At 46.2% G+C, this 15,958-nt stretch overlaps 1 long non-coding RNA gene across 2 annotated transcripts; it reads left to right on the top strand.

The window, feature by feature from the left end:
* The first annotated feature begins 22 nt into the window (after nt 1-22).
* LOC115862737 (uncharacterized) lies at nt 23-11,035 on the top strand. 2 transcript variants are annotated; one of them, XR_009562923.2, is made up of 3 exons: nt 23-110; nt 7,038-7,138; nt 9,364-11,035. It is a non-coding gene; the product is annotated as an uncharacterized lncRNA (long non-coding RNA). The 2 variants fall into 2 exon arrangements; XR_009562922.2 differs by lacking the exon at nt 7,038-7,138 and adding an exon at nt 691-836 and having other exon boundaries at nt 31-110.
* Nucleotides 11,036-15,958: the final 4,923 nt, after the last annotated feature.

Raw genomic sequence — 15,958 nt, forward strand, 5'->3', positions numbered from 1 at the left:
CGGGCCCGCCAGGGGGCGGCCTGGCCGCGGGAGGCGCTGCCTGGCCCGTCTGGCGCCCGCGCCCGCGTCGGCTGGATGGACCCAGGAACTTCCGGCCGCCGGGAGCCCAGGTGGCGCGGGGCTGAGGGTGCGGGGCCTGGGCAGATCCATTCGAGGGGTGCAGTGGGGGCGACTGGGTGATCTTGGCTCCCCTTGAGCTGGGGCGCGGGGCGTCAGTGAGGAGCAGGGGGAGAGCCCTGAACTGTGAGTGCGGGGATCCAGCCTGGGGCCCAGCTCTGCCAGCGTCTCACCGCGCGACCTTGGGCCCCGTTCCTCCGCGGAAAAGCAGGGGGTCAATCGAGATGACCTCTAAGGCCCCTCCCGGGCCAGGCCCGGGGAGGCTGATCTGGTCTTTGACCACGGCCTGGTCAGAGTATCTCAGACCCTCTGGGTCCCTCAGGGAGGAGGACGGGACTTGCTTGCCTTTCTTTGAGCCCTTGGATACGTGAGACTTGAGAGGATTTAAAAGACTTACTGTGTCCAGAGACTTACTGTGACAAATGCCAGGAAGTTTTGCGGGGCTTTTAAACAGATGCCATCCATTGCAGCAAATGGAGCCACCGCTAACTACCTTTGAAGGGTCCAGCTCACACATTTGTTATTTATCGCCCCAGGACCAATGATGCTATAGGTATTACCTCCATTTTACAGGTGAAGAAACTGAGGCTGGGAGCGGTTTACTAACTTGCCCAGAGTTCCACAGCGGGGAGGTAGCAGAACCTGAGCCGGACTCCAGCACTGGCTCAGCTCACACCTGGACTCTGATGAGAAGACCAAGACTTTATGCTTTAAAATAGGTGATTTGTTTCTTTAACCACTGAGAGCAGTGCATCAGAATCACTTGATAGGCTCCACCCCCAGAGCTTCCGGTTTAAGTCTGGGTGGCCAAGCATGTGGGGGGCCAACAGGTTCCCAGGTGATGCTGATGCTGCTGGAACCAGGACCGTGCTTTGAGAATCGTTGCTTCGGCTGAAGGTTGGGGGTTCCAAGAGGAGCAGGGGTCCAAGTTTGGCAGATGATCCCTGGTGTTTTTACATTTTCCTTTTATACCTGATGTTCCTGGTTGGGGTTTTCCGACATTATTTTGCCACCCTCTGGTGAGAATGGCAGCCATCAGCTAAACAGACAAGCCTCCCTGATGATATTGCAAGAGTCATCAGAGGCATAATCAATTGCTATCAGACGGGCAGGAAACAATTCAGAAGCCCAGGGGATTGCTGACCAGCCTTCAGAGACTCCCTCACCATCCTTCATTTATATTGGACATTTATAGCGGACAGCTGTGGGAAAGAAGGCAGATTCAGAGAATGTGGAATTTTAGAGCAGAGACAGGCCTTTATAAGATTCCATCTGCAATTCGTCTTTCTCCCATTATTAGAGTTGGGGAAACTGAAACCTTCTCCAAACCACACAATCACTATTAACAAACATCTTAGATTCCCCATTGCCTGTGAATTGGCCAGAATTCTGTGTACTCATATCCTGCTCTGTTACATTCCTTTACAGTTGCTAACATGCTACTCATTTGTATGCCAGGTGTTCCTGGCAGAAAAGCCAGAACTTGTACAAAGAGGACTGTATTTTCAGTTCTGGGAGTCCCTCCTCTCACAGGTGATAAATAGAAGCAACAACCTGGCTAGAGTATTCCCTTAGCAGATCCTTTGTGATAGCTATTGCCATTGCCCTAAGTGAGGCCCTCTCTCTCTTGAGCTATTACAACAATGCTGTGAAGAGGGCATGGCATACAAGTTACAGATGAGAAACCCCCAGCTCAGAGAGGCAAAGTGACCTGCCCAGTGCCATCCAGCTGGGAAGGGGCAAAGCGTGACTCTCACCTCCTTCTCTGATTCCAAATCGTGCTTCTGCTGCTTCCAGCTGTTGAGTGTGAAAGACAGTGTATGTGTTTGTTGAGGGGAGAGTGGACAGAGGGAGAAGAAGGAAGCATTGATTACCTACTCTGCGCCCAGGATTGTGTTGGATGCTTTACATTTACTGAATATGATTATTCCATGAACACCTCTTAAGTCTGTAGAGTTTGGCATTATTATCCCATTTCACAGATGAAGAAATAATCTCAGAAAAGGTGACTTGCCCAAGGGCATGCAGCTGGTGATTTAAATCTGGGTCCTGGCTGTCTTGTTTTTGTTTCTGTGGTACGCGGGCCTCTCACTGTTGTGGCCTCTCCTGTTGCGGAGCACAGGCTCCGGATGCGCAGGCTCAGCGGCCACAGTTCACGGGCCCAGCCGCTCCGCGGCATGTGGGGTCTTCCCGGACCGGGGCACGAACACGTGTCCCCTGCATCGGCAGGCGGACTCTCAACCACTGCGCCACCAGGGAAGGCCGGTCCTGGCTGTCTTGATCACACTGTCTAGGGGCAGGGGAACATATGGTTACCGATGTTTAAAGGGGGCCAACTCCTAGGCAGTTGCAGTCTTTGTAAATGATGTAACATCAGAAGGTAGTAACAAAGGGTAGTTTGGGGATTCCTGGCACTTTGCAAAATTTGGAATAAAAACAGGAGGGATAAATACTACAAAATGCCCAAGGAGTAAACTTGATAGGAGTTAAAGGGTCAGTAAATATAATAGAACATTGATTTCTTTCCTTCTTTTCAAGGTCCTTCCTCATTGACTAGCTATTCTTTGTGTTGAAATGTCATTGATCTGCAAGTTGTTAGTCTAGGACTTAGAATCTAAGTGGATCTTGATGGCAGAGATGAGGTGTTCTGGGCCCAAGGCCTGGGCGGTAATATCTACAGTAAATCTTCCCTCTAGCAGCCCCATGTGCCCAGTGAGTCACTCTCTTGTCCTACACTCAAATCTTTTGCTAACCTACCTCTAACTTTATATCAGCTTCACACCACCTCCTAGTAGGACCTGCTAGCTATCTTGGCTCATCCGAGTCTTCTCTATCTTAGGGGCAATTTAAACCTCATTCCTCCTGAAGTCTTATCTTTGCTTAGAGAGCACTTATCTTGGCCGCTCCCCTGGTATAGCTGCTGTTTATATTCTGTGAGGTGTTCCTTGGTCAACCTCATCGCATACACACAAGACACCTCACAACCCCTTTTTTACATCTGGCCTATATTCTAGCGCTGAACAGCTTGTCTTGTAACTTTCCTGTATCTCCAGCACTTTACATATAGTAGATTCTTCATGAATATTTGGTGGATGAATGAATACATAGCCTGGGGCTATCTTTTTTGAAGGAGGGAAATTATTTCCTCTTGAATACTAAGATTCAGGAGGGCTGGCACCACGTTTTAATTGGTTCTATCCCCAGGCTCTAGGACAAGGTCTTAGTAAATATTGAATCAACATTCTTTAAAAGAATACATTTTCTGGACCTGTTTACACATTGATTCAAGTATAGCTCCCCAAATGTTCTGACTTGGAATAGTTTTTCCTCCTGGAGGACTGAGTGACCAAGCCCTTTCTTTTTTTTCTTTTTTTTTTGTGGCCGCATTGCACGGCATGCAGGATCTTAGTTCCTGGACCAGGGATTGAACCTGTTACCCCCTTCAGTGGAAGCACAGAGTCCTAACCACCGGACCACCAGGGAATTTCTGACCAAGCCCTTTCATACAGAGCAAACAGAATGAACCCACCTTCTCCCTTCATGAACCACCTCTTTTGACCTGTTCTAGACCCTTCCCCAGAAGCTACTCTGGATGTGGGAAGTTCCCGGATGGCCTAGAATGAGACCCCAACCTGATGGTGACTGTCCTGTTGAGGGGGGGAGGGGTCAGTCTCCCCCACAAACCTGTTTCTCCTGCAGGCTGCCCCATCCATCCTTTCAAGTGCCTTTAAAATCCTTGGAGGCATCCTCGATTCCTCTCTTTTCCTCACACTCCACACTTGGTTCATTGGCACAGCCTGTTATGTCTAGAATCCAACCACTCTGTAGCACTCTATCACTATCTTGTGGTCCAAGTCCCCCTCACCTCTCTCCTGGATTACTGTGGTAGATTACATCATGACACGACTAAGCCAGTTCATCGCAACTGGGTTCAGTGTTGCTGTAGATCTCAGTAATCTCCAGTAATGAGTGGTAGATGAGCGTACCTTGCTACTAGCAGGGGGTGCTGAGGCAATGCAAGCCAGTTTTAGCCTGAATTCTGTGCCACGGACCATCACTGATTAGCAAGCAGGTCCTCGAGTTATATGACCTCCTCTGTGAGCTCAGTGAAGGCCCAGATATATGTCCTGGGTGTTCCAAAAAGCTTCCTTCTTGAAAAGATTAAGTCCAAGGCAGAAGCAACAATATTTGAGGAACAAGCTTCAATTCAGGGTCAGGCGATGGCATCCTCACTCAGCAGCTTGAACCCCAGACCAGACGGATTCCTAAGACCTAGAGCCCATTGGAGCTCACTAGATTCTTATGCCTTGCGGTGCAAGAGCAGAGGCACATGGACAGCACATTGCACATCTGGAACACTGCCTGTTTGACTGATGGACAATTATTTTGGCCATCAGGTTGCTAATGAACAGACCCTCTGCTGAAATGGCATTAAGATAATTGAAGCACTTGCAGAAGTGCCTCTGGAGTGTGGCTTCCGGGTAAAGTCCCTGCTGCCTCCACGGGAGCAGCTCTCAAAGTGTGGTCCCTGGGACCTTTTCAGAGGGTCTGTGAGATCAGCACTATTATTATTTTCATAATAATACTAGGACATTATTTTCGTTTTTCACTCTCATTTTCTCCCAAGCACAGAGGGGAGTTTTCCAGAAGTTACATGTGTAGTATTGCCACAGGTTGAAGGAAGAATCAGATATGAGAATGCAGCTGTCTTCTACTAAGCCAGACTTTTTTTTAAAAATACTTATAAGTAACTTTTCTTTTTTAAAAATTAATTAATTTATTTTTTGGCTGCATTGGGTCTTTTTTGCTGCGCACGGGCTCTCTCCAGTTGCAGGGAGCGGGGGCTACTCTTCGTTGCGGTGCGCAGGCTTCTCATTGAGGCAGCTTCTCTTGTTGCGGAGCACAGGCTCTAGGCACGCGGGCTTTAGTAGTTGTGGCACATGGGCTCAGTAGTTGTGACTCACGGGCTCTAGAGCACAGGCTCAGTAGTTGTGGTGCATAGGCTTAGTTGCTCTGTGGCATGTGGGATCTTCCCGGAGCAGGGCTCAAACCCATGTCCCCTGCATTGGCAGGCGGATTCTTAACCACTGCACCACCAGGGAAGTCCAAGCCAGACTTTCAAGATATTTACAAACATGTACAGTGGTTTCTCAGGATCTGTGGAAGATTGCTTCCAGGACCTGCCCTCATACCAAAATCTGAGTCCCATAGTCGGCCCTCCATATCCACGGGTTCCGCAGAGGAGGGCTGACTGTAAAACAATGCCACTTTTCTCACTAAATATTTTTTGTTTTCAAATATATCATTTTTCAGGACTTGTCCCTGTTGCATCTACTCACCTCTGCTGTGAAAGCATCTATACACACAAATGGGCCTGGAAGTGTTCCAGTAAAACTTTACTTATGGACACTGAAATTTGAATTTCATATGATTTTCATGTCTCACAAAGTATTATTCTTCTGATTTTAAAAAAATGTAAAAGCAATTCTTAGTTCACAGGCTGTCCAAAAATAGATGGTGGGCCAGATTTGACCCCCGGGTTGCAATTTGCCAACCCCTCCCTGTTCTAGGGGGTTCAAACCAATAACACACACATATACATCATGTTAGTTCAACTGAAATGTTCAGACAATATAACAGCTTTCTCATTGTTTCTGCAAATGACCCCTGAAGGCTATTCTCAACACAGCAGCCACACTGATCCCTCTGTGCTCTAAAGCCACCAGTGACTTATCTTATACAGCAGAGAAGCCAAAGTCCTTCCCATGGCCTGGAAGACCCTACATGATCTGCTGCCCCATCCCTCTGACTCAACTCCTTCTTTTCTCCCTCTCATTCTGCTCTAGCCTGTTCCTTGAAAAAGCCTGCTCCTTCCTCAGGGCCTTTGCACTTGCTGTTCCCTCTGCCTGGAATGTCCTTCCCGCAAATAGCCAATTAATTCACTCAAATGTCTGCTCAAATATCACTTCTCAGTGAAGTCTTTGTTTTCTTTTTTTTAATAACAGTTTTATTAATATAATTCATATGCCATGCAATTCATCCATTACAATTCAGTGTACAATTCAGTGGGTTTTAGCGTATTTACAGAGTTGTGCAACCTTCACCATGATCAGCTACAGAACATTTTTCATCACTCCAAGCAGAAACCCCAGACCTATTAGCAGGCACTCCCCATTTCTCCCCAGTTTGCTCAACCCTCCCACCAATCTACTTTCTGTCTTCATGTATTTGCTTATTATGGACATTTCAAGGAATTAGAATTCCATTAAATGGAATCAGACATATGCTCTATTGTGATTGAATTCCTTCACTAAGCTTAATGTTTTCAAGATTCATCCATGTTGTAGCATGTTTCTGTACCTCATTCCTTTTTAGGGTTGAATAATATTCCATTGTATGGAGACACTACAATTTATATATCCACTCATCAATTAGTGAACATTTGGGCTGTTTCACTTTTTGGCTATTAGGAATAATGCTCCTATGAACATGCATGTACAAGTTTTTGTGTGGACATGTGTTTTCATTTCTCTTGGGTAGATACCTAGGAGGGAATTGCTGGGTCATATGGTAACTCTGTTTAACCTTCTGAGAAAATGCCAGACTGTTTTCCAAAGTGGCTGCACCATTTTACATTCCCACCAGCAGTGTTATCGGGATTCCAATTTCCCACATCTTCTCCAACACTTGTTATTACCTGTCTTTGTGATTACAGACATCCTAGAGGGGGGTGATGAAGTGGTACCTCATGGTTTTGATTTGCATTTTCCTGAAGGCTAATGTAAAGGAAGCCTTTTCTTGATCATCCTATTTTAAATGTCAACCCCTCCTCCCTTCTCTACCCCCTCCCCCACTTCCCTGCTTCATTTTTCTATAGCACTTATTTCACTTATTCATTTGTTGTCTCTCTCCTCCCTCAGGGGATAAACTCCAGGAGGGCATGATTTTTGTCTGTTCTGTGCTCTGCTATATCCTCAATGCCTGTAGAAGCTCTGTCCAATGGAAATAGAGTGTGATCCATGTACGTAATGTTAAACTTTCTAGTAGCCAAAAAAAAGTGAAAAAAGAAGGAGGAAACAGATGAAGTTCATTTTAATAATATTTTTATTTAACCAGATATATCTAAAACATTGTTATTTCAACAAGTAATCAATATAACAAATTACTAAGGAGATATTTTATATTCTTTTGTTCAGTCTAAGCCTTTGGAACCAGGTGTGCATTTCACACCCTTCTCAGTTTGAACTTGCCACATTTCAAGTGCTTAATAGCCACACATGGTCAGTGGATTCAGCACTGAACGTGGGCCTAGAACATTCATTTTGTGAGTGTATGAACAACTCCCTCTTAGAGACGGTTTGATTAGTCACTGCCCTGGGGAGGAGGACTTTCATAAACATATTTACGTGAGGTCTTGCATGTAAGTGGTAAGCCTGGGCTTGGGTTTCCAATCCCTGCTTGCTCACTGTGACCTTGGGCAAGTCATCGTCCCTCTCCGAGCATCAATTTCTTCAGCTGTGAAATAAACATTATGGTCCCTTCCAAGCTTTCAGCATCAGAGAGGGAGGCGAGAGTGTTGCCTGTGGGGTAAAAATGATGCTCAAATGCCTTAGATTCCATACTTTTTGAAGTCAGGTGGCTTTCACCGTCACTGGGAGGAGGGCTAAATCACACAGAAAGATGGTTCTGGAAGACCTCTTGGAGAGCCCTGGTGACCTGGGGGTTTTTGTGACTGTAAAGAGGCCCTGGGATCATGATTTACACAAAAAGAACAAAGGAATCTGTCTGGGAACACCTCACCCCCCGCCAAGCCCCATCACCCTAACACAAACTGTCTCCTAGAACTATCTGTACAGCTCCCCAGCTGCGTGTGCATTCCTCAAAGGCAGGCCCTGAATCATTGAATATTCATTTCTGTGTTTGGAGGATTATTTGGAAGTCTGTGTAGGGAGGATTCTGATTTAGTTCATTTCCCTGCATCTTTTTGATTAATCCAGAAAAATGGGGGATTCAACAGGTGTTTTGCCAATATGTTAGCTTCTGCTTGCTCAAGCATTTTTTAAGATGTTATAAGGTGTCATATTAATCATAAAATCTTCAGAACCCTCTGTGGGGTGAGACTGGGGACCAGGTTTGCCTGGGGATCGTTCCTTTCAGCTCCTCTGTCCACTGTGGGGACTGTGGGAATTGGCTTTCAAAAGCCCATGCCATTAACTGCACAGCCCACAGGCTGGATTTCTCTAGGGGAAGGGCTGTGCTGGGAGTCATGATCTGCTTTCAGGGAAGGCTTGTCACTGTTTATGTAGCTTCTCTGAACTTAACCTATAGACTCGGGCAGATCGAGCAAAGCCAGGCCCCACAGTGTAAGCAAATAGGAATAGATCAGGTCAATTTGATTCGATCAGCATCCCTGGTTTGCATTTCCAGGCTTTACTTCTGGAGAAGTAAGATACTACTCCCAAAACAGGCCTCAGGGGGACAAATCTTTTGAGCAGAGTCCCTTAAAAAAATAATGCACTTATGAGTAAATGCATTGTATGTGAGATGGTTCCCCATTACCTCCCAGGACAGAGTCCATGCTGCTTCCTGTGATAGGCGTGGGAGGGTCTGGACCCTGCCTCTTCCTCTAGCCTCTCACCACCTGGCCCTTTGGGCTCTAACCCTTGCATTTCCCACATACCTCATGGATTGTCATTCATCTCCAGGCCTTGGCCTATGGTGTCCCTTCTGCCTGGCACCCCTTTGCCTTCCCTTCTTTCTGTCTGCAAAACTGGCCTCCCTTAGGTCTTGTCTGCTTATAGTGATCTGTCCACTTTGAACCCCAAGTTCCTGAGATACCCCAGGTTTGGAGCACCCACAGACCCTGGAATCTGTATTGCCGCACATGTTACACTGGGTTGGGATCAACTGTTTGAATATTGACCCTCTACACCAATGTTCTTCATGGAAGGGATAATGCTTCCCAAGGAATGCTTTGAACTGTATGGGATATTTCAGTGGATGCAGTGACAGGAGGGTGCTATTTCCATGTGGTGGACAGGGGCCTGGGGATGCTGGCTCTGCTGCAATGTAGCGACAGTCCTGCCCAGCGGAGAATGTTTCTTGTCCCACAGGACTTTAAGAAGTCCAACCAAATGCTCCTGTAGGTAACACACCCTGTAATTAACCAAGCTTGGAAACTAGTAATTTTACAAATAAACTCAATTTTTTTTTTGGCGTGGTTTTAACATATGCTGACTTTTCCAGGAACGCAACTACTGTGTAAATCAAGGGAAGACCAAGTTTTGCTTTGCTCAAGAGCTTTAGCAAGGACTTATCACCATTTTGGAAAATCACACCTGTATTGGCAACATGACTCACGATAGAGAAAGAAGAAATTCACCCAGATACCTGCTGGCAAATCTAATTGTTTGAGGATTTTGCTTGACCATGGGATGAGTCCCCATACGACACACCTGGATCCGTCTGCATTTGTTGATGTCGCGGTCGCCGTGTTTCATGGTATATAAAAGTCTACTTTTTTTTTTTTTTTTTTTTTTTTTTGCGGTACGCGGGCCTCTCACTGCCGTGGCCTCTCCCGCTGCGGAGCACAGGCTCCGGACGCGCAAGCTCAGCGGCCATGGCTCACGGGCCCAGCCGCTCCGCGGCATGTGGGATCTTCCCGGACCGGGGCACGAACCCGCGTCCCCTGCATCGGCAGGTGGACTCTCAACCACTGCTCCACCAGGGAAGCCCAAAACTCTACTTTTGAAGCTCTTACTTTCAAATGGCAAAAATAAAGTATTGCCTGAATATCGTCTTACATCCCTTAAATCCAGATTTCTTTGTCCTAAGTAGGTGCAAGCACGTGACTACTTTATTACGTCTCTGGTGTATTAGGCCTAAGCATTTAGAGATTGAAACACATTTTATTCTAATGCTCCTTTTATTTCCCTTTTATATTCGTTATATTATATTGATTTTGTCTTTTCATTACATGTATAAGTAGGTTATAATATCCATGAATTTAAAGCGGAGGATATTCAAAATATTTATTAAAGGGCGTGGGGGGATCCTAGCTGACAGTGTTGAGAACCACGCTGAAGCCTTAGAGGGCAGGGACTTCACCTCCCCTGTGTCACCGCTTCCTCCCTTGTGCCTAGCACAGGCCTGGAATACAGTAGCTGCACAGAGAATCTTTTCTGAATGATGAAGGGGTTGAGGGTGACCCCTTGGCTGAGATGGGGAACAGAGGAGGGAGGGAAGTTTAGTGAGGAGAGTGATGAGTTCAGTTTTCAATGTAGAAGCTTGGCGAGCCCTGGAACTTCGAGGGGCAGTGGCTGTGAAGAATTGCTCTCCAAATGCCACTGAAGAGGGGGACGTACAGTCAGAGTGTCAGTCAGTTCATCTGTTTGGTCAGTAAACACTATGAGTGGCTCTGTGTGGGATGGACAGATCAGCAGGGGCTGAGAGGCTCACAGTACAGGTGTGTGTCTCCTCTTGTGGAGGAGACACACACCTGTACTTTTTATTTCCTAGATGGGATTTCCTAGATGGGATGCTGCCTGATTCATGAACCATTGAATAGAGTCAATTAGATTTTCAAATTTCCCCAGTTGAATTTTGTATTTTGGCACCATGATTAGAGCTTGGAATTTTCAGCCCTGCTCCCCATTCTCTCGGGAAGAGAGAAGGGTTGGAAGTGGAATCAATGATCCATCATGCCTATGTGAGGACGCCTCCATACGAATCCTGAAAGTGTGGGGTTCACAGAGTTTCCAGGTTGGTGAACACATCTGTGTACTGGGAGGATGATGCACCCCAAATCCACAGGGTCAGAAGCTCCTGTGCTCGGGACCCCTCCAGACCTTACCCTGTGTGTCTCTTCATCTGGCTGTTCATCTGTATCCTTTATCATATCCTTTAATAAACTAGTAGATGCATGTAAATATATTCCAGAGTTCTGTGAAGCCACTCCAGAAAATTAATCAAAACTGAGGAGAAGGTCATAGTAGCTTCACATTTAAAGCCCATGGGTCAGAAGCACAGGTGACAACCTGGACTTGCGACTCTCATCTGAAGTGGGGTGGGAGCAATCTTGTAGGACTGAGCCCTTAACTTGTGGGATCTGACACTGTCTCGAGGTATATAGTGTCAGAATTGAGTTAAATTGTAGGACACCCAGCTGGTTTTACAGAGAATTGCTTGGTGGGGAACGCCCTCCCACACACATTTGGTGACTGGAAGTGTCAGAAGTGTTGTGAGTGTGGCAGTAGTGTAAGAGTTAGGAAAGACACAGGAGGAAAAGAACCAAGGTTTTTCCAATACACATGGATAAATCTTGAAAACATTATTTAATTTCTAAGTGAAAGAAGCCAATCACAAGAGAGCACAAATTGTATGATTCCATTTATATGAAATGCCCAGTGTAGGCAAAGACATAGAGACATAAAGCAGATTGGTGGTTGTCAGGGTCTGGGGTGGTAGGGGGATGAGCAGTAGCCAAGGGAGCAAGCCATGAGGAAGAGCATTCCAGGCACTGGGAACAGCAAGTGCAAAGGCCCTGAGCTGGGACAAAGTGTGGTCTGATCAAAGAACAGCAAGGAGGCACGTATCTGAAAGAGAGTGATGAAGGGGAAAGTGGTGGGAGATGAGAAAAGAGAGGGGGCAGTGAAACTGAGCAGGACCCTGTGGGGCTCCTGGGCACGGAAGACTTTCTGCGTCCCCCATTGCTTGTTTGTACAGAACAGACTCCAGCCTCCATGACCTTCCCTGAGTTCCAAAGGGCAGATTCAGACAGTTGCTAATCAGGGAAGGAAGGGGATGCAGTGACAAGGGAGGAGGAGCCAAGAAACAATAGTGCAGGCTTGGGGCAGGTCCCGGTTCTGCCTCAAGGGATACACATAACAACATGTTTGAGCTCTTCATAGAACTAAAACACAACAAATGGAAGATGTCAGCCTTCTTCATACCAGAGAAGACCACCTGAGTCCAGAGTAAAGGAACCAGAGAAACTCATCAAAAGATTACCTGAGGGACTTCTCTGGTGGTCCAGTGGTTAAGACTCCAGGATTCTGCTGCAGGGGGCGTGGGGTTGATCCCTGGTTGGGGAACTAAGATCCCACATGCTGCATGGCCAAAAAAAAAAAAATTACCTGAGACCAGATTAAAGGAATGCAGGCCCTGCACACATCCTAATCTTATCAGCAACCCCACCCTTGAACCATTGCTTATAAAACTCCTCACCAAATCTTCCCAGGTTGGGACACAGTTTTCAAGGACAGGAACATGCTGTGTTGCCCTTTGCCTGGCAAACCAATAAAGATATTCTTTTCTACTTCACCCAAAACTCTGTCTCTGAATTCGATTTGGCACCAGTGAACAGAGGCTGAGTTGTTGGCATCAGTAGTAAGACCAGACTGTGTAGGGCCTTGTGGGCCACTGTCAGAGTGTTGGCTTTTACTTGGATGGAGACGAGATAACACTGGCTATTTTGAGCCAGTGGAGGATGTATTTGTCTTATGTTTTAACAGAATCCCTAAGGCAGGAGATGGACTGTAAGAAGGCAAGGGTGGAAGCAGGGAGATGGGTTTGGAGGCTACTGTGTTGATTCAGGCAAGAGATGATTTTGGCTTGGACCAGTATGGGAGCAGTGGAGGTGGGAAGAAGTGTCCAATTCTGGATCTATCTGGAAAATAGAGCTCACCTTCAAGTCTTGTGGTCTGAGCAACTGGGAGATCGTAGCTGGATTTTATCAAGTGAGGGAAGACTGTGGGAGGAAGTAGTTTCCCTGCTAGTCTCTGCTCACGTATAGCAAGAAGTTATAGCAGAGCAAACATTTTAAATTTGATATTTTTTTTCCTGAACACTAAACCATAGACACTGAGACCCTAAAGAGTGTTCATAATGATCACTTTTGAGGGCTGTGTGGTGTTCCATTCAATTCATTTACCCTAAATTACATAACCATTTCCTTGTAATTATCTAGACTGTTTCTGTTTTAATTTTAAAAATTATAGATAATCCTATAATGAATATCTTTGTGCTGATAGCTTTGTCTTTGTGGATCTTTCTCAGGAGATTTCTCAAGGGATTGATTCTCAGGAATGGATTTACTAAGTGAAAGAGTAAAAACACTTAATAGCTCTTGAGACACATTGCTAAACTGTTTTCCACAAAGACTGTGGCAGTTTATAAGGCCAGCCAAAACTTAGAGTACGGCAGTTTCACCATAAATTAGATAGTAGAGGACATTAGCATTTTATTTACACTTTCTAATAAAAGGGGTAAAAGCTTCAAATTTAAAATATCTTTGCATGTACTTGATTATGGTTAAGGTTGGACATTTAAAAAGTTTATTTGTGTTTCTTTGACTGTGAACTGATTATTCAGGTCCTTTGCCCATTTATTTACTAAAGTCTTAATGGTTATGGTTAAGGTTGGACATGGTTATGGTTAAGGTTGGACATTTAAAAAGTTTATTTGTGTTTCTTTGACTGTGCACTGATTATTCAGGTCCTTTGCCCATTTATTTACTAAAGTCTTAATAGTTAGGAAAATAAACTAGGGAAATTCTGTGTAAATAAATTTGTGTTCCTTTTGTAAAAATTTTTTAAAAGCCTTTGGTATGTGAATAATTATATTCCTATTTTGCTGACTGATTGATTTAAAAATTGCCATGTTGATTACAAAAACATTTCTTAGAGTGAAGCACACCTGGATTGTGTAGTGCTGTAGTCACAAATAAGGGCACACCTTCTAGATCCTTCTCCTGAATGGCAAAGTTTTCCCACCGTCTAGTTCAAACATACCTCGCTGATGGGATCTCTGGCACTACAAAGTGCAAGGGACAGGACAAAGGGGCTTGTCCAGAGGAGAGTGACCTGCATGTTGGAGGAACTCTGGAACATGTATGAGGAGTAGCGGCTGGCAGTTCTGGACTCAGGGAATGGGTCCCAGCTGAGGGGGAGGTAGCTTCTGTCTTCCTGGCGTCCTTCCAGCTGCTCCAGAGTCAGGAAGCACCTTGTTACGGGAGTTAGACTGGGAAACCTCTGAGGTCCTTTCAGTACTGAGAACCCGAGCTTCTGAGAATGACACTTTTCTGCCTCAAAGTCTTTGCTGGCCTTGGTCCCTCCTTATCGCCCCATCTTAGGCTGCTGACCACTTTGACTTCTTCAAGGACTGATTCAAATGCCATCTCCATAGTGGAATCTTCCCTAATCAACAGTCCTCTCCTGCCCAGCCCCATCCCCCAAACTGTTAGAGCATCTGTCACTGGCTGAATTTCTTCTGTGTTTCTCCCTCACTAGACTCCGAGGGCAGGGCTGGGGCTTATTCATTTCCTTGTCCTCACAGTGCACCTGAGAGGGACTCCGCTTAGGAAGCCTTTGTTGAGTTGAATGACCCCCCTCCCCAGGGGAAGCTTAGCAGTTAGGAGAACTGCCATAGTAATTAGGAGGCATCCTAGTACAATGTCGGCATCATCACTTACTAGCTGTACCTCAGTTTCCCCATGGAGCTGTTGTGAATTAAATGGACCTCTTGGAGAAAGTCATTTCGCATTTGTTTTGTAATCACTGAGCAGCAAGTACTCTCAGAGTCTATATTCCAGGCACAAAGACATAACAGATGGTCTCTGGGCTTGAGGAGGATCTCAGTGGTACACAGCAAGGTAGAATGTGATAAGGTTCCTGGGAGAGGTGGGAACCAAGTGCTAGGGGGCTCTGAGTAGGGAGAAGGAACACATGGATGAGTCTGGGGAGCTTCCCAAAGGAACCAACATCTGAGCTGAGTCTTGACAAGTGGCTGGAATTTCAACAGGTGGAAATGGTGCAAAAGGGCATTCTGGCAGAGGGAATGGCATGAGCATAGGGTGGGTAAAATACGGGAAGCATTTGGGGGCTGGCCAGAAGCCCTACTTGGCTGGCACTCCAGGACTTTGGGGCTCGAAGGAGTGACAGGAAATATGGCTGAAAAAGACAGTGGTGAGAGATGAATGCAAGAGAGAGCCAAGAGGTTTTAGGGCCCGGATGGGCCCTGGTCAGAGCTGTGAGTGAAGGAGAGGATTGTGTGGAGAAAGGACTGGGTTGTCTGGGCATCAGATGGTCAGTCCTGCAGGAGGGCAGGGGTGGCAGTGGGGATGGAGTGGAGGGGGACTGGGAAGAACACCCCTGGGTGGGACTGCCAGGGCCTGATGAGAGGAAAGGCCAAGGAGAAGAGATTGATGAGATCCCTGTATCCTGATGAGACCACAGACTTAGCTGTACTTTATTATCTCATGAAAGTCACTGGCATCACTTCTGCACCTAATTCACCACCTTTCTGGGTAGATGGGTAGCTCTTCTCTGGAAACAACCTCTTCCAGGGTGGGGTGGGGGGAGACTTAGTGTAAATCACCGCGGCACCCAACTAGGGGACCCGTGATCAGTAGAGCTTCAGGACTCTGGTTGCTGAGGAGAGGATGAGGAGGAAGGGGAGTATGGGTGTTATTTCCTCAGAAAGGCCTTCTCTGTCCTCTCTGTTAGATTTGAATCAGGTCCCCTCATTTTACCTTCTCATTGCTCCTTGCACTTTCCCTTCCTGACTTATCACAGTTTTAATTTACATATTTGTTTGATACTTGATTGGTGCCTGTCTTTTCTACTGGATTGTAAAACCCAGCACTTAGAACAGTGTCTGGTATCTAGTTGGCACTTAAATATTTGTAGAGCTTTAAAGACAGAAAGCAGATCAGTAGTTGCTGGGACCTGGGATTGGAGCTGGGATTGACTGCAAATGGGCACAAGGAGTATTTCCATAGATTCGAAAACTGGATTGTGGTGATGGCTGTGCAAACTGTTTATATTTAATGAAAATCATCGCG

This window comes from Globicephala melas, chromosome 2 (assembly GCF_963455315.2).
Source record: "Globicephala melas chromosome 2, mGloMel1.2, whole genome shotgun sequence".
Taxonomy (NCBI): domain Eukaryota; kingdom Metazoa; phylum Chordata; class Mammalia; order Artiodactyla; family Delphinidae; genus Globicephala; species Globicephala melas.